At 38.2% G+C, this 24,726-nt stretch overlaps 1 pseudogene; it reads right to left on the bottom strand.

The window, feature by feature from the left end:
• Positions 1 to 18,633: 18,633 nt before the first annotated feature.
• On the bottom strand, positions 18,634 to 20,203 carry LOC143562948 (delta(12) fatty acid desaturase DES8.11 pseudogene; annotated as a pseudogene).
• Between the last annotated feature and the right edge of the window lie 4,523 nt (positions 20,204 to 24,726).

Here is a 24,726-nt window from a genome sequence, read left to right as displayed (position 1 = left end):
TCCGACTGCCAAGACGGTCTCAAATCAAACACATTAAGTTTTTCCCAATAATTTTGCGACCTAAATTTAACGACCAAAAATAAACGGACGCAAAAACTCCGTCTGAAAAATAAATGGACGCAAAATCACCGACCGAAAAATAAACGGACGCAAAATCTCCTACCGAAAAATAAACGGACGCAAAATCTCCTACCGAAAAATAAACGGACGCAAAAACTCCGACCGAAAAATAAACGGACGCAAAAACTCCAACCGCTTATCTACCGTATCAAAAATACTCTTGATTTGCAATTCGGCCGTAAATCGGTCGGTAAATTTGCAACCATTTTTTTTGGTAGTAAAATTTGGTAGCAATTACCCATTTTTGTTGTAGTGTACTATTTTTATAATATTTTGGTTAAAAAAGTTTATTTTTCTGATTTCATTTTTTTCTCTCTCTTTTGCCTTTTCCACGCATCGGTGGCTCCACCATGTTACGTGAACCAAAACCCCTTTGGTTATTACTCAAAACTAGATAAATTTGGTTTTCTTTCAATTCTTTATATTTATGTAATGTCTTATCAGACATTTGACTTGTCGTATCAAATACAGCTGAACCTCCCTTATGTTTGCCATGAGACCCATTGGTAGAAGACGACCAACGGTGGCATACATCATATAAATATTGGGTTCGATTATATAGACACATACAATATTTAAGTAGGTAATTTTTACAGGGAAATTCCTAAAGTAAGCGTTTATAAAAACGTTTTTCAGGTTTTAGGTGTCATTTGCAAGAAATTCTCAAAATATGTATTATAAACTAGTCGTGACGAATAGTTTGTATAACCAATTAAAACTTGACTTGTGTCTTTAAACTAACCGTTACGAGCAGGTTTACTAATCATTTACTCGTCACGATTAAATAAGTTTTATGCCTCGTAATCAACGTTCACGAGTAAATAAGAAATCCATTAGTCGCAGCGAGTATATTTTAAAACTTTTCGAGACACGAGTAATTTACCAAATTAACCACGACGATTTGTTTGTTTACCAAACACACCGAACCAGTTAGTTATACAAAATACTAACTGGAATGGTTAGTTTGAAAGGTCAAATGGTCGTTACGAGTAGATCTTGGTCAACGACTAGTTTATATTCCCGATACAAGTATTTATTAGTAATTAACTCTTCGCGATTAGTTTACTCGGTTTACATTACCAGTACGAGTAGTTTATTAGTAGTTAACTCGTCGAGACTAGTTTACCTTGTTTACATTCCCTATACGAGTAGTTAATTAGTGATTAACTCGTTGGGATTAGTTAACCTGATTTACATTACCTATACGAGTAGTTTATATAGAGTTAACACTTCGCGACCAGTTTACATGGTTTACATTCCCAATACGTGTAGTTTATTAGTAGTTAACTCGTGGCGACAAGTTTAACGTTACAATCTACTCGTTGTAGCTGTATTCCCATTTATTTTATAAATATTTAAAAATATATACAAATATTATTTAATCCCTTATTCTAATGCATTTTTTTTAATATTATGTCATGTCTTTATTTTCCGTGATCCTTTATTTTTATTTCATGTAACATGCGATTGAGTTCTATATCTACGATTGGTTATGTTCATTTTTTTAAAAAAATTTGTATCATTTTTTAATTATGTTAGTCTAGTAGACGGTATATATTATACTTACAAATAAAATAGTTCATAAAAATACAACCAGTAATTTAATTATTAATAAAACTTTAAATTGTTACGTTTATTAAATCGTTGGAAAAAAAGTTGATTTCTCTAAATTACATGATAATTACACTTGCTATTAACAATTGGGTGACTATGTTGGTAATGTAAATCAGGTAAACTAACCATGACAAGATAATTACTAATTAACTACTCGTATTGGGAATGTAAACTAGTCTCGACAAGTTAACTACTAATAAACTACTTGTAGTGGTAATGTAAATTAGGTAAACTAAGCAAGACGAGCCAATTACTAATTAACTACTCGTATTGGCAATGTAAACAAGGTAAACTAGTCTAGACAAATTAACTACTAATAAACCACTCGTATTGGTAATGTAAACCAGGTAAATTAATCGCGACAAATTAATTAATAATAAAATACTCGTATCGAGAATGTCAACTAGTCATTGACCAAGATCTACTCGTACGTAATGACTAGTTGACCTTTCAAACTAACCATTCCAGTTAGTATTTTGTAAAACTAATTGTTCGATGTTGTTGGTAAAGAAACACCTCATCGTGGTTAGTTTGATAAGTACTCGTGTCTCGAAAAGTTTTAAAATCTACTCGGCACGACTAAAAGACTTCTTATTTACTGTGGGGTTGATTACGAGGCTTGAAACTTATTTAATCGTCACGAGTAGATGATTAGTGAAAAGGGTCGTTCCGGTTAATTTAAGGACACGTGGCAAGATTTAATTGGTTCTACAAACTACTCGTGTGTAATCATAAACTACTCGTCACGACTAGTTTATAATACATATTTTAAGAATTTCTGGCAAATGACACCTAAAACTTGAAAAACGTTTTCAAAAACGTTTTGTAGCCCATCCATGCAGTTCATGAAAACTGAATATACTAACTTGCGTTAAATTTTTGGGTGATTTGAAGTAGTTAAAAAGGGTACTTGAAATGTTGTTTTAAACCTACCATGCACATCAATTTTGAAGACTCACTCCATAGAAAACATAAATTATTTAAAGGGTATTAATAGTTCCAGTTAAGGGTGAGCACGGTTCGATTCGGTTCGGTTATTAGCATTAACCCAACCTAACCGATCGGTTATTGGTTCGGTTAAGTTAATTTCGGTTAATAACCAGCATCAAACTTGGGCTAAATTTTTTCTTAAAAATACATGAAATGAATGTTTAAATACATGAAATGAACGTATAACTACATGTAACATCCTACTTTCGGTTATATTAATAAAATAAAGTTCGTTTATTTTATAGCGGGTCGTTATCGGCTTAGTTGAATAGAATACGAGATGGACTTGTGTTGGGTAAATGAATATGGGTGATGGACTTGGGTTATGAAGGAATGAAGGAAAGACCATGGGCTTAAGCCCATGATCAAAAATATATATGCCCTTAATCCTCCATTTAATTCATTTACACATATCCCTTACACCATCCAAAACACACACTTAAGATTCTCTCTCTAGTTTTCTCTCTCTAAACCGATATCAAGAAGGAAACCGAGAACCGACCCGAGGTAATGATAGTATTTTATTGTTTGAGCTTAAACCCATTAGATATAATCATGAAACGACGAGCCGACACCGTTAAACCGTTTAAGTCACGAGATCCGGGTGGATTCGGGTATAAACCGAACCTATGATGAGCTTAGGAGTCACCCTAGCTCAGATCTGGATTGAACGGGACGAAAAACGGTGGAAAACGAGCTAAAACCCGTTTTTCCGACGTGTTCGCGGTTTTCCGGCGGCTTTCCGGCAAAGGCGGCGCCGGAATAGTGGTACGAGGATAAGGAATGTCAGGGAATGTTCTGACATTCCCTGACCTAACCCTAGTTCGCTATGGGGACTTAACGAATTGAAGGTGATTCGATAGTTAATTCGTTAGTTGATTCGCTTAAGGGAGCACAGCGAACTAGCTCTAGTTCGTCTATGATTCGTCTCTGATTCGTTAAGGGAAAAGGGTAACAAATTACCCTTGATTCGTTATGATTAGTTCGTTAAAAGAAATAACGAATTAGAAGGTCCAATTCGCTATAAGGACTGATTCGTTAAGAAGTCCAGTTCGTTAAGGGTTCAATTCGTTATAAGAACCAGTTCGCTAGGATAATCCAATTCGCTAAAAAGGCCAATTCGTTATGAGGTGTGACAATCGTCAATTTCAGGTTAACTCCCTTAACTCAACTCCGTCAATTCAAACTTTAGATCACTGAATCTATAATGCACACCTCATTACATTTAAACTAGGGTTTAAATGACGCTTGACACTTACTACATGTGTAGTCTTTCGGGAATTGCACCGAAACGCAAACGAGTTGACGCAAACGATTAGTGAATAAACAAAAAAACGTCAAAACAATAATTATGTGATAATTATGTGTTAGACATATGTGTTACTTGATTATGTTATATGGAATGCTAAACAAGAAACAAGAACCCAATTAATTAAGCTAGAGATGTAATATTTGGAAGTTTAGGGACTAAAGTGTAACATGTTATTATTATTAATATTATAAAACCCTAACCTCTCCTCCCTCTCCCTCTTCCCAAAACCGACGGCCAACCCCCCCCCCCCCTCTCCTCACAATCAGTTCAAACACACACACATACCTCTTGGATTTTGATCTTGTCTTTCACAATTGAAGCATCCTATATCCGTTTCTAGCCATCTCCTACCTTCCTATTGCTTGTATTGGTGCTTTTGAAGGTATAAATTACAAACCCTAGGTCCGATTTTTCCTATGTATGGTGTTCATATGATTGTTGTTGATTTGATGGTGTGTTGATGATGATTTGATAACTAGTTTTGATATTATTGCATGTTAATTGTTGTGTCTTTGAGTTTGAGATCAAATAAAACCCTAACTATGTATGTATGGTGTAATTGATATGCATGGATAGTAGTTATGGTGTCTAGAATGTTATATGACTGATTTGTGGTCCATAGATAGTTAAATTGTTGAGTGTGGATGCAAACAGTTTCTGGACAGATTGGGTTGTTGATGTTTGATTGACAGTAACGGGGTGTAAAAGTGAAAATTGATTGAGATAATTGATACTACAGTAAACTAGGTTGAGTCTAGTTTATAAAGAATATAAATTTTCAATTTTTGGACGTGTAAAAGTTATCTTTTATGATTTTACAAAAACGTTGTGCAAAGCTGAGTTGTTAGACCTGCTGTTAGGTTGTTTTGTAAATGTTATATCTCATGAACTACGAGACCAATTGGGTTGGTTCCACATCTGAAAGTTGACTTGTTGAGTTAGAAACCTAACCCAAGTGGTCTTGGATTTATTGGATTTTTCGTTTAACGGGAATTTCAAATAACATTCTGTTGCGCATGAATTTTACTGTTATGAGTTTGCTGTAATGATTTGATTATTGTGAGAAACCTATGTGGAATAAAAATATAATAAAATATGTTCTGGAAACCTAGGACATATATGCTTATGTGATGATTTTTGGTAAATTAATTTTGATTCTATGATCGGTGGGATAGACTAGTTTTTCAAGTAGAAATTCTGTCGTTAAGAAACTAGTTGCTGAATTTTGTGAAAGTTGCATGAAACAACGTGATTGCTAATTTATTATCGTGTTTTGACCAAATTGCCCTTGAGGGGAATGATTGCTAATTAATTGTCGTGTTTTGACCAAAATGCCCTTGCGGAGAATAATTGCTAATTGATTGTCATGATTTGACCAAATTGCCCACATGGGGAATAATTGCTAGTTAATTGTTATGTGTTGACCAAATTGCCCTTACGGGGAGTAATTGCTAGTGATGTACATTATGAATACATGACACGTAAATAATTGCTCACACATGTAACGTATCAAAAATACACTTGTTAAAGTCACACACGATTCACAAACGAAACACGAAACATGTTGTGTGCATAGGTATTATGTGCCGGGTCTAGAGACTCGATAATATTCCGACACTTAGAAAAATCTCTTTGTTGTTTTAGAACGCTAGAGAGAGTTTTTCTGTGACGCGCATCTTGGTGAATTATTTTGGGAATACTTCGCAAACAGTGAGTTCACTTACCCCTTTTTAAACTGTTTTCAAACGCTTTTCACTTGGGGGAGATAACATACTCCGAAAACGCATTTAAGATTTTGTTAATATAGATTATATATCACTTGTAAAGACTAAGTGGCAAACGCAATAACTAAAGTCCTTCATTCACATCGAACCGTTTAATATTGGATAATAGCGAGTCATTGTTGAGTAGTACTACTGGGTTTGACAAACCCCACCCAACGCTAAACTCGACTGGAGGTCGAGTGGGTGTAATCTTGGCTAAACACATACCATGGTCGGGATAGACCTGGTGGTAAGGCAAATGATAAACAGTCAGCTTCGGTGTCGAACACTTAGTAATACTTGTTTTATAGGCTAGCTACCTATAGATATATAATTGACATAACACTATCTGGTAACGCTTAACGCAAAACGCTGAACGCAAAACGCTGAACGCAAACGCTAACGATTTATTTTATTTGAACTCGTGAACTCACCAACCCTGTGTTGACACTTTTAGTATGTTATTCTCAGGTAGCCGAGGCGGGCGCGCGGTTTAGGATCATGCATTGCTTGAAACACTTTTAATTATGCAAACTTATTATAAACTGTTATCATTGGGTTTTAAGTCGTCCGGCGTGACGCAACATTGGTTTCTATGGTTTTACGCTTCCGCATTTAATTACTCGTAAACGTTTTCATGGTTTTAAAACTTTGTTTTATGGTTTGATTATAACTAATGATTCCGATCCTGTTAGTTCACACCCTCTGACGGTAAAACTCCGTTAGTGGATTTTGAGGGTGTGACAGATTGGTATCAGAGTCATTGGTTATAGCGAACTAGAAGCTGCATGCATACTAGACTATAACCGCGACGACCCATTAGTTATAATGATACGCACTGCATATGTTTGTGTAGTCTTTGTAATCTTATCTCTTTACCTCTTTCACTCATACGCGCGCATACACAGCTTACCTGTAGGGATGTCGACGCCACCCTCATCATCATCCAATCTGATGACTCATGCTCACGGGAAGGAACCGCAGTTACCTACCGCATCGCCACCACGAGTAGTCCCGGAACTCAAAGCTCCCGCACCGAAGAGGTATCGCTTATCCGGAGGCATGTACGAAAACGAAGTTAGCTGGGATTGGTACCCTAATATGATCAGACGTATGATCTATCGTGAACAAGTTCCCCCATTACCACCCCCGAACCATCCTGCTTACCCCAACACCCTACCACCCATAACCGAACCTGTAGAGCGAGTTCTCGCAGCTGTTGTTTCATGCTTGGAGCGTGACGTGGGTTACATGCGCTATACGAGAGCGAACGTTTCCGGACTGTTAAAAGACAGAACCGAGACTAAGGAGGAAATTGCCCGCATGGCAGCGACCATGAAGGAAATGCAGGAGGCTAGTGATCAACAGATGAAGATTATGAGAAAGATGCAAGCCGAAATAATAGACTTGCAAGAGCAACTCCAAGTAGCAAGGACCCAAACCGAGATAGCTCTAGAGCGTTGCGATGTCTTACAAATGCAGATTGCTCAGAACGCAGCCGAACCTGAGGCAGAGCCTGAGGCCGAGCCTTTGGCAGAGCCTGAAGAGGAACCTGAAGAAGATCCCGAAGAGGAACCTGAGGAGGAACCTGAAGAAGAACCGGAGGAAGAACCGGCTGAGGAGGAGGCACACTCAGAGGTGTCCTCAGATGATGACATCTAGTGATGATAACACCTAGATGGAGGGTTGTCTCCATCCAAACTATTATTTTTCTATGATATTAAGGATTGGTTTTAAATACTTTGTAGCGAATACAATGGTTTTAATCATGAATTATTATTTGGATAAATATATGATTGTGATGTGATGTTTGCTTCTTATTTCTTTCTTACCTATCTTTTTATTACGTGTATGGTGTGTTGCATATGAAAGAAAAATTCATGTTTAACATTTTATACTGTGATTCTAGGAAATGGCAGGAAGAAACGCTGGACACGGACGTGGTAACATCAACCTGACTGCAGCAGAACTCCAAACTATGCTGAACGACCATGAGGCGGCCGCTCTAGCCGCACATGTACAGAACCAGGCTGGAGGTCCAATTGGAACGTGTACCTTCAAGAATTACCTTGACTGCAAGCCCAGTACGTTTAAGGGCACTGAGGGAGCTATAGGCTTCCTGCGTTGGGCTGAGAAGGCCGAGTCGGCATTTGAGATGTGTAATTGTCCCCCTGCCAGTAGGGTCAAATTTGCTGCTGGAACACTTGAAGATTCTGCCCTCACTTGGTGGAATTCGAACGTACAGATTCTTGGATTGGAACTAGCTAACGCGATGAACTGGGAGGAGTTCAAAAACATGATGCGAGAAAAGTACTGTCCAAGAGAGGAGATTGCAAAGTTGGAGTCAGAATTTTGGTCATTGAAGATGGTGGGTTCGGAAATCGAAGCCTACACTACCCGTTCTTACGAGTTAGCTGTGATGTGTCCGCGGATGGTAGACCCGCCGAGTAAGAGGATTGAAATGTATATTGATGGGTTAGCACCGCAGATTCAGGGCATGGTGATGTCATCCAGACCAACCACGATACAACAAGTGATCCGGTTAGCTCACAAGCTGACGGATCAAGCAGTGACCCAAGGTGCGTTACCACCTAGGGGTTCAACCACTAAAGCCCGTGACAACCCGAACACTGGCAACAGCAGTAACAACAACCTGAGCAGCGGAAAGAGAAAGTTTGACAATACCAGATCCTCATCCTCGAACCCCCCTCAGCAACACCACTACCGTAAGCCCGAACCCATTCGGGGCTTCAACAATCAGGGTCACAACAACAATAACAACGGTAGCGGGCAGGGTTCGAGCGGATATGCTGGGAGATATCCGAAGTGCAACAGGTGTAATTACCATCATGCTGGCCCGTGTGACCGTGTCAAGTGTCTGAGATGCGGAAAGATGGGTCACCAGGAAAAGGAATGTAGAGGAGACCTTGCGGCAGAGGGTGCTCCTAAACCACCCATGACAACCAAGTGATATTTTGAGTGTGGACAAGAGGGACATTTTAAGAAGGACTGCCCTAAGCTGAAATAGAACGACAACAATGGAGGTAATGGAAGTGGCAATGGTGGTGGAAACAATGGTAAAGGAAGAGCTTTTGTAATTGGGTCGGGTCAAGCCCGCAATGATCCGTACGTGGTGACTGGTAAGTTCCCTGTGAACGATTTTTTTGCTTCTGTATTGTTTGACACTGGAGCTGATAGGAGTTTTGTGTCGAAAGCCTTTAGCCAACTCTTAGACTGAACCCCAATCCCGTTAGATGCTAAGTTTCCTGTTGAATTAGCTAACGGTAAGACTATAGTAACGACTCATGTACTTGCGGGATGTAAGTTAAAACTGTCAGGTCATGTCTTTGATATCGACCTTATTCCTTTTACGCTTAGTAGTTTCGATGTCGTGGTCGGCATGGACTGGTTATCCGAGAACCGAGCGGAGATTATATGTCACGACAAGATAGTCCACATTACTACCCCTTCCGACGAGATCGTTTCGATCCGGGGCGAGAGAAGCGGCATGACCACCAGCGTCATTACCCTCATGAAGGCGCAGAAGTATCTACGAAAGGGTCATCCGGCAATTTTGGCGCATATTGTTGAGAAACCCGCGGAGGAGAAGCGAATTGAAGATATACCGATTGTGCGAGATTTTCCGGAAGTTTTCCCGGAGGATTTTCCTGGACTCCCTCCTATTCGTCAAGTCGAATTCCAAATCGAGTTGACACCCGGTGCAGCACCCATAGCACGAGCCCCATATCGGCTCGCACCGGCGGAGCTTCAGGAACTGTCCACTCTGTTGCAAGATTTGTTGGATAAGGGTTTTATCCGACCTAGCTCATCGCCATGGGGAGCCCCTGTCTTATTTGTCAGAAAGAAGGACGGGACTTTCCGAATGTGTATCGACTACCGGGAGTTGAACAAGGTGACGGTCAAGAACCGTTATCCTTTACCCCGAATTGATGATCTGTTTGAACAGCTTCAAGGATCGAGTTATTACTCGAAGATCGATCTGCGATCCGGTTACCATCAGCATAGAGTGCGCGAGGAAGATATTTCAAAGACGGCTTTCAGAACACGGTATGGTCACTTTGAGTTTTCGGTTATGCCTTTTGGTCTAACCAATGCACCAGCCGTATTTATGGATCTCATGAATCGAGTATGCAAGGCGTACCTCGACAAGTTTGTGATTGTGTTTATTGATGATATTCTCGTCTACTCCAAGGACAAGGCTAACCATGAGGAACACTTAAGGGTAATTCTGGAATTATTGAAGAAGGAACAACTGTACGCAAAACTCTCGAAATGTGAGTTTTGGCTTCGCGAGGTTCACTTTTTAGGACATGTAATCAACGAGAATGGTATCCATGTCGATCCCGGTAAGGTAGAGGCCATCAAAAACTGGGAAGCGCCTAAGACTCCGACTGAGGTGCGGCAATTCCTAGGACTGGCCGGCTACTACCGGCGTTTCATCGAGTGATTTTCAAAGATTGCTCAACCCCTAACCGCTTTGACTCACAAAGGTACTAAGTACAATTGGGGTGACGCGCAAGAATCTGCTTTTCAACTGTTGAAAACCAAACTCTGTAGCGCCCCTATTCTAGCCCTACCCGAGGGAACGGAGAATTTTGAGGTACACTGTGACGCATCGATACAAGGTCTCGGTTGTGTACTGATGCAACTCGAGAAGTTTATAGCTTATGCCTCTCGACAACTACGGGTTCACGAGAAGAACTACACGACCCATGATTTGGAACTCGGAGCTGTGGTGTTTGCCCTTAAGATATGGAGGCATTACTTGTACGGTACCAAGTTTACCATTTACACCGACCACAAGAGTCTCCAACATATCTACGATCAGAAGGAGCTGAACATGCGACAGCGTCGTTGGGTCGAGCTGCTTAAGGATTATGATTGTGCCATCAAGTACCACCCTGGCAAGGCCAATGTAGTGGCCGACGCTCTCAGCAGGAAAGAAACTGATAAACCCAAGCGAGTGCGAGCATTGCAACTCACGATTCATGCCAACTTACCCGATCAAATTCGCGAGGCGCAACTCGAAGCTTTGAAAGATGATAATCTTCCATCAGAACTCATGCGGGGCATGAACAAGCAACTTGAAACCAAATCGGACGGGGTCCGATATTTTGAGAACCGGATTTGGGTTCCACGATACGAAGAGTTGAGAACTCTAGTGATGGACGAAGTACACAAGTCCCGATATTCTATCCACCCTGGCTCAGATAAGATGTACCATGACTTAAAGGCACTTTACTGGTGGCTGAACATGAAAGCCGACATTGCCACCTACGTGAGCAAATGCTTGACTTGCGCCCGAGTCAAAATAGAATACCAGAAACCATCTGGCCTACTACAACAACCGGAACTTCCAATGTGGATATGGGAACACATTTCAATGGACTTCATCACGGGATTACCTAAGACACCGACGGGGTGCGATACCATCTGGGTGATCGTTGACCGGTTGACTAAGTCGGCACACTTTTTAGCGATTAAGGAATCGGACAAAATGGAAAGACTGACTCGCGTCTACATGAAAGAAGTGGTGTCTAGACACGGAGTGCCTGTCTCAATCATTTCCGATCGAGATTCTCGTTTCACTTCGCACTTTTGGAAGTCACTACAGAGCGCACTAGGCATCCGTCTTGATATGAGCACAGGATACCATCCTCAGACGGATGGGCAAAGTGAACGAACTATTCAGACCTTAGAGGACATGCTGCGTGCCTGTGTGTTGGATTTCGGAAAAAGTTGGGAACCTCACTTACCTTTGGTAGAGTTTTCGTATAATAACAGCTACCACGCAAGTATTAAAGCAGCGCCGTTTGAAGCATTGTACGGATGGAAGTGTCGATCACCACTCTGCTGGGCAGAGGTGGGTGACAGCCAAATCACTGGTCCAGAACTGGTACTCGAAACTTCGGAAAAGATTGTTCAAATTCGAAACCACATGGCAGCAGCACGAGATCGCCAAAAGAGTTACGCCGACAAGCGCCAAAAACCTCTCGAATTTCAAGTGAACGATCGAGTGTTACTCAAAGTCTCACCTTGGAAAGGTGTGGTTCGCTTTGGAAAGCGAAACAAACTCAACCCACGCGTTGGTCCAGTGGCGTACCGGCTGGACTTACTAGCGGAACTCAGCAGTGTACACAATGTTTTTAACGTATCGAATTTAAAGAAATGCCTATCCGATGAAACTCAAGTAGTCCCTTTGGATGAACTGCAAGTTGATGAACAGTTACGCTTCATTGAAGAACCAGTTGAGGTTTTGGATTGGGAAACCAAAACGCTCAAGCACAGCAAAATTCCAATTGATAAGGTTCGTTGGAACTCGAGACGTGGACCGGAGTTCACGTGGGAACGCGAGGATCAAATGATGAAAAAGTATCCTCACCTTTTTGAAGGGCTGACCAAACACAGAAAACCGCGAAACCCGGCAAACCGTCAGAAATCACCGGAGGTATAAATTAAATTTCGGGACGAAATTTCTTTCTACTAGGGGATGATATGACAAACTGAAAGTTTTTCTTACTTTTTCAGACATTCATCACGACTTGACTCAAATTTTAGGGACGAAAATTCTTTAACATGGGAATGATGTGACAATCGTCAATTTCAGGTTAACTCCGTTAACTCCGTTAACTCAACTCTGTCAATTCAAACTTTAGATCACTGAATCTATAACGCACACCTCATTACATTTAAACTAGGGTTTAAATGAAGCTTGACACTTACTACATGTGTAGTCTTTCGGGAATTGCACCGAAACGCAAACGAGTTGACGCAAACGATTAGTGAATAAACAAAAAACGTCAAAATAATAATTATGTGATAATTATGTGTTAGACATATGTGTTACTTGATTATGTTATGTGGAATGCTAAACAAGAAACAAGAACCCAATTAATTAAGCTAGAGATGTAACGTTTGGAAGTTTAGGGACTAAAGTGTAATATGTTATTATTATTAATATTATAAAACCCTAACCTCTCCTCCCTCTCCCTCTTCCCAAAACCGACGGCCAAACCCCCCCCCCCCCCTCTCCTCACAATCGGTTCACACACACACACATACCTCTTGGATTTTGATCTTATCTTTCACAATTGAAGCATCCTATATCCGTTTCTAGCCATCTCCTACCTTCCTATTGCTTGTATTGGTGCTTTTGAAGGTATAAATTACAAACCCTAGGTCCGATTTTTCCTATGTATGGTGTTCATATGATTGTTGTTGATTTGATGGTGTGTTGATGATGATTTGATAACTAGTTTTGATATTATTGCATGTTAATTGTTGTGTCTTTGAGTTTGAGATCAAATAAAACCCTAACTATGTATGTATGGTGTAATTGATATGCATGGATAGTAGTTATGGTGTCTAGAATGTTATATGAATGATTTGTGGTCCATAGATAGTTAAATTGTTGAGTTTGGATGCAAACAGTTTCTGGACAGATTGGGTTGTTGATGTTTGATTGACTGTAACGGGGTGTAAAAGTGAAAATTGATTGAGATAATTGATATTACAGTAAACTAGGTTGAGTCTAGTTTCTAAAGAATATAAATTTTCAATTTTTGGACGTGTAAAAGTTAACTTTTATGATTTTACAAAAACGTTGTGCAAAGCTGAGTTGTTAGACCTGCTGTTAGGTTGTTTTGTAAATGTTATATCTCATGAACTACGAGACCAATTGGGTTGGTTCCACTTCTGAAAGTTGACTTGTTGAGTTAGGAACCTAACCCAAGTGGTCTTGCATTTATTAGATTTTTTGTTTAACGGGAATTTCAAATAACATTCTGTTGCGCATGAATTTGACTGTTATGAGTTTGCTGTAATGATTTGATTATTGTGAGAAACCTATGTGGAATAAAAATATAATAAAATATGTTCTGGAAACCTAGGACATATATGCTTTTGTGATAATTTTTGGTAAATTAATTGTGATGCTATGATCGGTGGAATAGACTAGTTTTTCAAGTAGAAATTCTGTCGTTAAGAAACTAGATGCTGAATTTTGTGAAAGTTGCATGAAACAACGTGATTGCTAATTTATTATCGTGTTTTGACCAAATTGCCCTTGAGGGGAATGATTGCTAATTAATTTTCGTGTTTTGACCAAAATGCCCTTGCGGGGAATAATTGCTAATTGATTGTCATGATTTGACCAAATTGCCCTCGTGGGTAATAATTGCTAGTTAATTGTTATGTGTTGACCAAATTGCCCTTACGGGGAGTAATTGCTAGTGCATGACACGTAAATAATTGCTCACACATGTAACGTATCACAAATACACTTGTTAAAGTCACACACGATTCACAAACGAAACACGAAACATGTTGTGTGCATAGGTATTATGTGCCGGGTCTAGAGACTCGATAATATTTCGACACTTAGAAAATCTCTTTGTTGTTTTAGAACGCTAGAGAGAGTTTTTCTGTGACGCGCATCTTGGTGAATTATTTTGGGAATACTTCGCAAACAGTGAGTTCACTTACCCCTTTTTAAACTGTTTTCAAACGCTTTTCACTTGGGGGAGATAACATACTCCGAAAACGCATTTAAGATTTTGTTAATATAGATTATATATCACTTGTAAAGACTAAGTGGCAAACGCAATAACTAAAGTCCTTCATTCACATCGAACCATTTAATATTGGATAATAGCGAGTCATTGTTGAGTAGTACTACTGGGTTTGACAAACCCCACCCAACGCTAAACTCGACTGGAGGTCGAGTGGGTGTAATCTTGGCTAAACACATACCATGGTCGGGATAGACCTGGTGGCAAGGCAAATGAAAAACAGTCAGCTTCGGTTTCGAACACTTAGTAATACTTGTTTTATAGGCTAGCTACCTATAGATATATAATTGACATAACAATATCTGGTAACGCTTAATGCAAAACGCTGAACGCAAAACGCTGAACGCAAACGCTAACGCTTTATTTTATTTGAACTCGTGAACTCACCAACCCTGTGTTGACACTTTTAGTATGTTATTCTCAGGTAGCCGAGGCGGGCGCGCGGTTTAGGATCATGCATTTCTTGAAACACTTTTAATTATGCAAACTTATTTTAAGCTGTTATCATTGGGTTTTAAGTTGTCCTGCGTGACGCAACATTGGTTTCTATGGTTTTACGCTTCCGCATTTAATTACTCGTAAACGTTTTCATGGTTTTAAAACTTTGTTTTATGGTTTGATTATAACTAATGATTCCGATTCTGTTAGTTCACACCCTCTGACGGTAAAACTCCGTTAGTGGATTTTGAGGGTGTGACATGAGGTAACAGATTAGCCAGTTCGTTATGAAGGATAGAAGTAACGAATGAACACCAATTCGCTAAAGAGCATCTTAACGAATCAGAACTTTGAAAGAATGACAGAACAGTCCCTTGACTTAGAAAAGAATGTTTTAATTACAATTAGGCCCTTGAACTTTTAAGTAGAAAATTAATTAACGATTCAAATGTTAATAGAAAATGTGATAAGACAGTTAATGAAAATAAAATTTTTCCAAGCTGACCTGGCAGCTTAACCCCAGCCAGGGGCTCTGCCCCTTGGACCCCGCTAGGGGCTGCCGCCCCTAGAACCCCGCTGCTAGGGGCGCTGCCCCCGGACCCCGCTCGTTGAGGGTAATAATTAAACTAGAAAGAGGATATGTGTAGTGATAGTTATTGATACGTATAATTATTATACAGTTAGTCGCGCACAGCTAAAGAAGGGGATAACCGTAAATGGTGAACGCAACCGCCTTGAGGTGAGTTTCTAGCCCCACTTCCTTGTTATGTTTTCGGGGCTGTGTGCATACTCGATGTGATAGTGAATACACTTAGCTTAAGTGATAAGTGTATGCCTTGTATGATTTACGTATGATGATTGCTTGACGGTGCGTGAACGATCTTCGGATATTGCATGAACCGTCAGGTGGTAGTTAAGATATGATTGATAAGTATGATGAGAGATATGATGTATGTATGAATATATGATGTATGCATAATGTATGTATGTTATGATGATGGTACGTGAACGCTCTTCGGAGATTGCACGTGTTGTCAAGGAAAGCATGTATGAACAGGTATGGTATAGTTACACGAAACAAAGGAACCAGACCCTGATAATATCTGTGATGTTAGGGACCAGACCCTAATAATATCTGTGATGTTAGGGACCAGACCCTTATAATATCTGTGATGTTAGGGACCAGGCCCTTATAATATCTGTGAGGTTATAGGGCGAAAGGCTCTTTAAAACGTATGATTATGTATGTAAAGAAAGTATGGAAGTAAGAATGAAAGTATATGCACTTATGTGTGTATGAAAGAAAGTTAAGAGGTTAAGTATGAAATGTAAGAAGGTATTATATGATTATGTGATAAACTAGAACTCACTCAGCGTAGCTGACTTTTAGTATGCACGCAGGTGAGTAGAATGAGGCAGGTAGCTTGAGGAGGACACATGGCAGAGTTGGACGAAGCTGGCATCTGAAGATTTTGCTATGATGTTTTATTTTAAAAGACTATGTTTTGTTTTTAAATGACTTTGAATGCTTGATAAGACCAGAATTATGGTTATGGAATGTAATGGTTTGAATGTTTTTAATGTTCCGCGAATGTTTTAATTAACTCTGATATTTAGAACTGCGTTTATGAGTAAATCCAACACGAAAGTAGGGCCCCGGTAACGAGGCCTTACACTACATGAAATGAAGGTTTAAACATATGAAATTGAGATATTAATACATGAAAATAATGGAGATATAAATACATAAAAATGATAGTATTAAACTATTAATGCATATAATACATGAAATAGAAGGAAAAAGCTTGAAAATATCTAAAAATGAAGAGTTCGGTTCGGTTAATTTTGGTTAATTCGGTTTTCGGTTATATCGGTTCGGTTTCGTCGGTTTTCGGTTCGGTTTCGGTTAACGATTCGGTTATTTCTCACCCCTAGTTCCAATGAGTTTGAGTTTTCCGATATAAAATCTGTTAATAATAGATATAAGCTTATTTTTTAGAGGCTGTTTGGCAAGTGCTGAACCAATAAAATGTCTGAATAATTAAGAGATCCTGGATCAGTAAGTGCTGAACCAGAATACTTGTTTGGTTGGACCTCTGAATAATTGTGCAGATGACTATTTTACCCATGTAACTATTTCGTGCTAAATAAAATGTATTTGTATAATTAGAGTTATTAATAACTGTACTGAATGACCAAAGTTTAATTATAAACCAATCAAAATACATCTTAAAACAAACTTTCATTATAACCAACCAAATCCAAATTACACCAAAACCAAACAAAAAACAAACATACAAGTTATAACCAACCAAACCATAACTTTTAGTAACAAGCTCAATCCACACAAGTACAACCAAGACTAAACATCACATCCTAACAAAATCTGAAACACATCCAAATATCAAACCAAAAAAATAAAGGACCAACAAATAAATAGCGGTCTTCAAAGTCTTCAAAATTTCACGATACTTGGGCTGCACATTTGAAAAACCGTCTTTTTTGCATCCGTTTGAGTTTGTCCGCTGCCTTTTAAGCTTCAACCCACCTAACTTATTTACAAGCCAACATACCACAGTTAGGATACATATTGAATAATAAGTTTATCACAATATTGTATCCCTTTACGATAATCAAAACCCTCTTTTGTTCATCAACCAAAATCAAAACAATGTATTGTTTACTAATCTGCCTGTTTGGCTCTTTATTTCAATTAAAACCGTTACAAACACCTTAAAAAAAACCTAACAGATGAATATAACACTTAAAAAACAAAGTATCATGTTTGGTTTAAGTATACTCAGTATTTCATATTTAACAACTTTTCAAAATATTAGTTTTGTGCAGCACTTATCTGCGCAACTGTGTTAACGTCTGAGTTTACCCGATTAACGATCATGTTTTCCTCCGTTCTAGAATTATGATGAAACTAGACTCAAAAAAATTTTCAACCTAAAAAGAATCACTTTGATCGGATTGATGGTTGATTTTATATGATTTTTCGAAAAGCGTGACAAAATTCATATATTAACCGAAATTCAGCTTTAACCATTTTGCTATGCTGTTTTGCATTACAGTTTTCATGTATTTATTGCCCATGTTATCTCTTATTATTCAGATATGTAGAAACTAGACTCAACGAGCTTTTTAACAATATAAAACACACCCCAAACGGACGTTTGGTTGATTTATATAAATTTTCAAAGGTTGACAATAATCAATGTAAAAAGCTACGAAAATCATATTATTCTTCTTCCCAATACGTCCCAACCTTTCATTGCAGCCCAAATTATGTCTCAATAAAACATAATCAAGAACAAAACTAAAACTGGTTGAGTTTAATTATTAACCAAATTGTCAATATAAAAGCAAGATTCAACCAAATTGAACATCAATTAGCATAAACTAAACATCAATTAGCCGTTCGAACCCTAAACCCTAGATTTTAGTCAAATCCATTCGAACCCTAGAGCAGAAATCGATGATAGAAACAAAAAATCATACCTGTTTGTGCTTGGAATCGGGCTAAAATCGAGCAAGGATAGTGGTGTTGTGCTTGGGTGGCCTGAAGAGAGGAAGGAAGGAGCGGTGGTTGTGTTTGTGGGTAATTTGGTCTCTTTTTCATTCAGCGATGTTTCTAATCTGAATCGCTAAGAGGCTTACTAAACCATTCAGATGTGATCCTTTTATGAAACAAACAGTCTGAAGTCGTCTAATCGAATCAGACTTCAACCCATTCAGACCCCAAACAAACACACACTAGCTTAGCGTTTAGGAACTGCATACTGTATATGCAAAAGGGTTTCACAAAATGAAAAGTTAAAGTCTAAAAATTGTATCTTGTAACTTCTGTATATGTGTTCATATAAATCAGTAGGTGAACATGTTTTAGCAGTTGTTTATGTTTATTGTCTTACTGAATGATTATAAATCACCAAGAAACAACCCTACTTTCTGATTCACGTTATATCTTCGATCACGTCGATTATATATGTCCAATGTTGATTCAAACATTTAATTGATCTATTAAAAGTCTTTTGATTGCCATTTAAGCATTAATACAAAACAAGAGAACAACATCAAACATTGAATACATAATGGCATACCTTCACTCGCTACCCCTTAGCCATTATTTTTATTACATATATTAAAAGATAACAGACATAAGCAACGATATCATGGTCCCTATTTTTGAAACCAGTAGATACCCTTTTTCGTTCCATTACCCTCATCCGGTTCGATAAAGATGCAGTCCTTTGTCTCCCTCCAAACAGCCTCTAGAATGGGCGTATCGTCGTACTTGTAGTATTCACCTAAGATAGGCCTCACTGCCTGCCTGGCCTCGAAAGTATGGTAATGTGGAATTGTTGGGAAGAGATGGTGAACGGTGTGAGTACGGGTAACATCATGGAAAGCATGGTTCAAGATTCCAAAGTTTCTGTCAACGGTCGCTAAAGCACCTCGAAACCAATCCCATTCGGTGGAATCGTAGTGAGGGATGGAAGGGTGCGTGTGGTGTAGATATGTAAGTAAGATAAAGAAGCCACTCATGACAAGTATGGGAATTCCGTAGATGTTAATCACCCATTGCGTGCCCATGATTTTTGCAGCGCGGTAAACTGCATAACAAGTGGCAAAGACTCCAAGATCGGTTAGGAAAATTTGAAAGCGCTCACTGTCATTGAAGATAGGACTATACGGGTAAAAGTGACTCGCAATTCCCTTCTCGTATTTCCTGCCATAAAGATTGAATACAAAGTACAAAGGGAAGCCAAGAACAATCTTGAACACAAATACAAGAAATGCGCCTGTTGGGTTGTTGAGAAGTTCGGAGTACAATTTGTCCGACTTTCGTTTGGGGATCCAAACCTCGTCGTATTCAATAGAGTTAGTGTTGGCATGATGGGTGCGATGGCTGTATTTGAAACCAAAGTACGGAGTGAGGATCAACGAGTGTACAATGAACCCAATTGTGTCATTAAGCCATGGGTACTCGCTAAAGCCATGATGGCCGCATTCGTGGCCTATGACCCATAACCCCATAAGATAAGCTCCTTGGAAGAACCAATATACAGGCCATGCTACATATGCTAAGGGTTTCGGAAGCATAGGAATGAAAGTATCTGCGAGATAGTATAAGGCACCCACAAGGATAAAATCACGAAAAACGGCTGCTAAGGAACGCACAAGAGAACGCTGGAAACAGTGTGGTGGTATTGCTTTCTTTAGATCACTAAGCTCGAACGGAGGTTTTGAGACTGGTACACGTCTGTGAGCGAGGGGTTTGTCGTTGGCACTAGCAACATTCATCCGTCCACCAGCCCCCATTGTTTCAACCTGCAAAAATGATTTCATGAGTTTGCATGCATAAAAACAAATACATGTCAAGTTTATAACTATATTCATATAATTATATATATATCAAATTATATATGATCTTAGGGATGTATACCTCTGATAAGAGCTCTTTACTTGTGATTGCTTTCTTGTGTTGTGTTGAAACTTCAGAAGCTATATTGCATATTTATAGCTGTGGTTGAAGTTTGGGTGCTGGCGTCCTTTTATAATTTGGCACATGAATTGTACTAATGGATAGTGGACCAGACAAAAGGAGGTTGGTTATTGCTTAATTTCAATTAAATTAATCCAAAAATAAATGTAGGCAAAATCACGAAATCAAACCATCAACCCATTTTGCAGAATTAACCTTTCTCATAAATTTTACACAATATTGCCTATACTAGAATTCGAACATGCCCAATTTTATATGATCGCCAAATCGGCACATAAATTACGTGCATACGATTCATTCATGTTACGTAGGCGCGCAACTTACATATACCGTCATTTCCATGAAAAGAAAAGCTAAATTATGTGTTATATACGCGCCATGTAAACACATGAATATACCGAACTTGATAAAACTACAATTAAATAATACATAAACGAAAGTATGAAGGTTGTAAGTGTAAGGTAAGTGGGATTATAGGTGAAAAAAGATACTGACGGTATTTTTATGTATACTTAGGAGTAAGGATGAAGCAATATAAAAGTTTTTCTTGTACAAGAATGAGGTCGGCAATCAACTCAACAAGAACGTCAAGGTTGTAATGAGTGTAAAAGGATATGGATATGCTTCAAATTTAGAAATATATGTGCATAAAGTGAGATCATACATGAGTGCAACACTCCTTATTCTCAACGACAAAATGGCATTGCGGAACAAAAGATTCATACATTAAGAGAGATGATGAATGTCGTATTGATTACTTTTGGGTTGAGGTGGGATTTGTTGTGGAAGCAATATTGTACGCCAACTATCTTTCAATACGGTACCCATAAGAGAAAGGATGAAACCCCTTGTGAGTTATGAATGAAATGAAAGTTATCATACAAATACTGAAAGTGTGGTGGTTCCAAGCGAACGTGCTAATGCATGTCCCAAAGGTCCAAAAGGTAGGATACAAGAATTGTTGATTCTAAGAATGTGAATGCACATAAGAAATCATGGAATATATGAACGCTTCATTATGTTTAAATGCGTTTCCTTTTCTAGGCTAGGAGGAAGCAAGTTCAACAACACCGGTTGATGACAATGGTCATCATGAAAGACAAGAAAAGTCACAAGGTGAATAAGATATACCTAAATGAAGTAATCACCCTAGGACTGAAAAATATTTCGGTTCGGATTTCATGACCTACATGGTTAAGCGGTGAGCACAATACATATTGTAAAGCGATTTCCTCCTCTGAATGACTAATGAAAAAAAAGTCATTAATGAAATTTATTCTATTTTGCATACTTATACTTGAGAGCTAGCAGATCTTCCACAAGGTTACAAACAGTAACATCCTGAAAATTTCATACCAAATTTGCCAACCTTTAAAAGTTAAATGGACTAAGGTATAATATATATCCCAAAAAAGAGAAGGCGTAAATATCCGAAAAGATAACGCTCGGACCTACGTTTTGATACTTTATAAATCATGGGACAAATTGGTATTCATCCCAAAGTTTAACTTAAGGGTTAAGAATGAAAATAGCCCAAAAGTAGATTATATGGACCGTCTAACCACTTAATACGACCTGTATTAAGGTTTAAAAGTCATATGGTGGTTCTGACTAATTAGACGGACCATATAAAATAATAGACGGTTCGTCTCAATGCAAAAAATTAGTATAAAAGTTGTGTTTGATTGATGTTGGACTGGATCTGGATATGCGCTGTTGTTCAATAGTTTGGTATAAATTTTAAGGATTAACTATAAAGGGTATACAACATATTATATTATTGTATATATATTTATTTATAAAAAAACCTAATCGGGTACTAACGGGTACTTAATAGGTAAACGAGTATCTTACCTGTTTAACATGAAAATTAACTGGTCAATTTGTGTCTACCTGTTTAGTACACGAAACATGTTAAGTCCATGCTCGGTACATGTTGAAGTCGTGTAGGTTCTTGTCGGGTATTCGTGTATTGTGTCTAAACTGTCAGCCGTACTCTTCATTTCTAGTTTGAGGTGCACTGTTCAAAGAAGGTTCGATGACTGTGGAGTTTGAGGTGCACTGTTTATTTTCAGCTTGAGGTGCATTTTCATTTTGGGCTTGCGGTATAATTCTTGATTTCGAGCATTTGAAAGATCAACTAATTGAATTTTAGTTGAACCCAAGTTGAATTTCATTTTCTGGTCAAAGACTTGGTTCACCAACTAAGGTTTCTTCATTTTGGGCTTGAGGCCCAAGATTCAAATTTAATCCATAGCCATTGGAATTAGTGACTTCACCAGATTTTCTTTGGTTATTTTCTAATATCTCATCAAACTTTAGGTAGTACTAACTTGGAAGTTTAAACATTCTATTATCTTCCTTTTCATAGCAAGCGTCAACAGTGGCATAAGGGAATACATTTTCATCAAACTTCACGTCCCTTGACACGATAATTTTGTTATGTGTCATGTCATATATTTTATAACATTTTGTTCCATGCGGATAACCCAAGAATACCCTCCTTTTTCTTCAAATTATCGCCTTTGGTTTCAATGTTTTGGTAATATGCCAAGCAATTAAATATTCTCACGGCATCATAATCGGTTTTGTTTTAAACAAAATTTCATATGGGGCCTTATTACTAATAGCTTTAGAGGGGATGTGGTTAATGATATATGTGATTGTCAGTATATATTCACCCCAAAATTTGGTAGGAAGTCTAGCTTCAAACTTAAGAGCCCTAGCCATTTCTAGTAAATGCCTATGTTTTCGTTCCACCACACCATTTTGTTGTGGTGTGTGTGGACACATAGTTGTAGGACAATTCCTTGTTCATTATAAAAATCAATAATGCGGTTTGAAGTAAACTCCCCAAGCCCCCATTGTCACACTTGATCTTTTTAACGTTTTTTTTTTATCAAAGTGTGTCCTGACCATTTAAAAAAAAATATATCAAATGGTCACTTGCCTCATACATTTGTTTTAAAATGTATGCCCGCGTCGTTCGGTTATACTCGTCAACAATAGACAAAAGGTAGTTTTCTCGTGACAAATATAGGGTCTGGTATTTTCCCCAAATATCACAATGCAACAAATCAAAACAATCCTGGGTCTTAATATAGGTGGTCGGAAAAGGTGACCTTTTATGTTTGGCTTTAGCACATAAATCACAAACCAAATTTCTAGTTTCCAATAAAATATTATTGACAAAATCAAAATGTGAAAGTTTACCATCAGATGCATGACCTGTAGGTCCATATATAATGGATTCCCAATTTTACTTGGATCAATCCGTGTTGTTAGATAGTGGAAATCACTAACACTCGGATCGTGGGTCTTAATTTTGAAAAAAAAACGAGAGAGAGAGAGAGAGAGAGAGAGAGAGAGAAAGATGAAGTTTTTGAAAGAAAATTTATGAAGAAATGGGTGAAAATGACCCTTTTGGCCCCCATTTTTCCTAGGTTTTCATTTAATGGGCTTAAATGGGTTTACCCAATGAGCTTTTACCGTACAATATAAATGAACTGAGCATGTAATAAACTGACTATAAGCAAACTGAAATACATACACAATCCTAATAATAATAGGCAAATTGGAAATAAATAATATCAACTTTTGTGTGTTAGTCGATAATAATCCCAACTTTAAAAATCACTACCAACGGTCCCAACTTTCAACTATTTTTGTCTCAATGGACATCCGTTAAAAAATACTTAACGTCGTTAAGGTTTTTCCCGAGTTTCAAACCGTTGTTTTAGGGATTTTGATCGAAAGAACGATACAAGTCGACCGATATAAAACTTATCTCGAAACGGTGATTCACATGACTTGATTTTTGTTAACTGGAAAAGCAATCAGCCGAACTAAAACATTGTTTCGTCGCTTGAATCAAAGTTTCGAGTTACATCGGTCGACTCGTATCATTCTTTCGATCAAAAGTTCTAAAACATCGGTTTGAAACTCGGAAAAAAAACTTAACGACGTTAAGTGTTTTTTTGACAGAGGTCCATTGAGAAAAAAATAGTTGAAAGTTGGGACGACCAGTAGTGATTTTTAAAGTTGGGATTATTATCGGCCAATACACAAAAGTTGGGATAATAATAAAGAATATTAGCCCTACAGTCTCCCTCTAGGATTGGCTATTGAGTATGTCGAGGCACCTTCATCAAGATCTTTGCTTCGTCTTTATTTCTTGAAATTTAGTGCTTGTCTTGATCCAAGAGCTTGAACGAGATTGGAATTTGGACAATTCTTTATTTTCATTCTTGTAGACTTGAACTTCAATCTTATTTTTTGGAAAGGAGGTAACAACAAATTTTAGAAACATCAAATGCGGGAGGCTCGACATCTAATTTTATTTTGTTGACTTTCTTGAGCCGTATAATTTCTTTCCTTTATTCTTCA

This window comes from Bidens hawaiensis, unplaced genomic scaffold, assembly GCF_021521415.1.
Source record: "Bidens hawaiensis isolate Kalapana, Puna unplaced genomic scaffold, B.hawaiensis_p1.1 tig00001179_1, whole genome shotgun sequence".
NCBI classification, from domain to species: Eukaryota; Viridiplantae; Streptophyta; class Magnoliopsida; order Asterales; family Asteraceae; genus Bidens; species Bidens hawaiensis.
The sequence above is the reverse complement of the archived record's forward strand: the minus strand, read 5'-3'. Positions and strand labels throughout refer to the sequence as shown.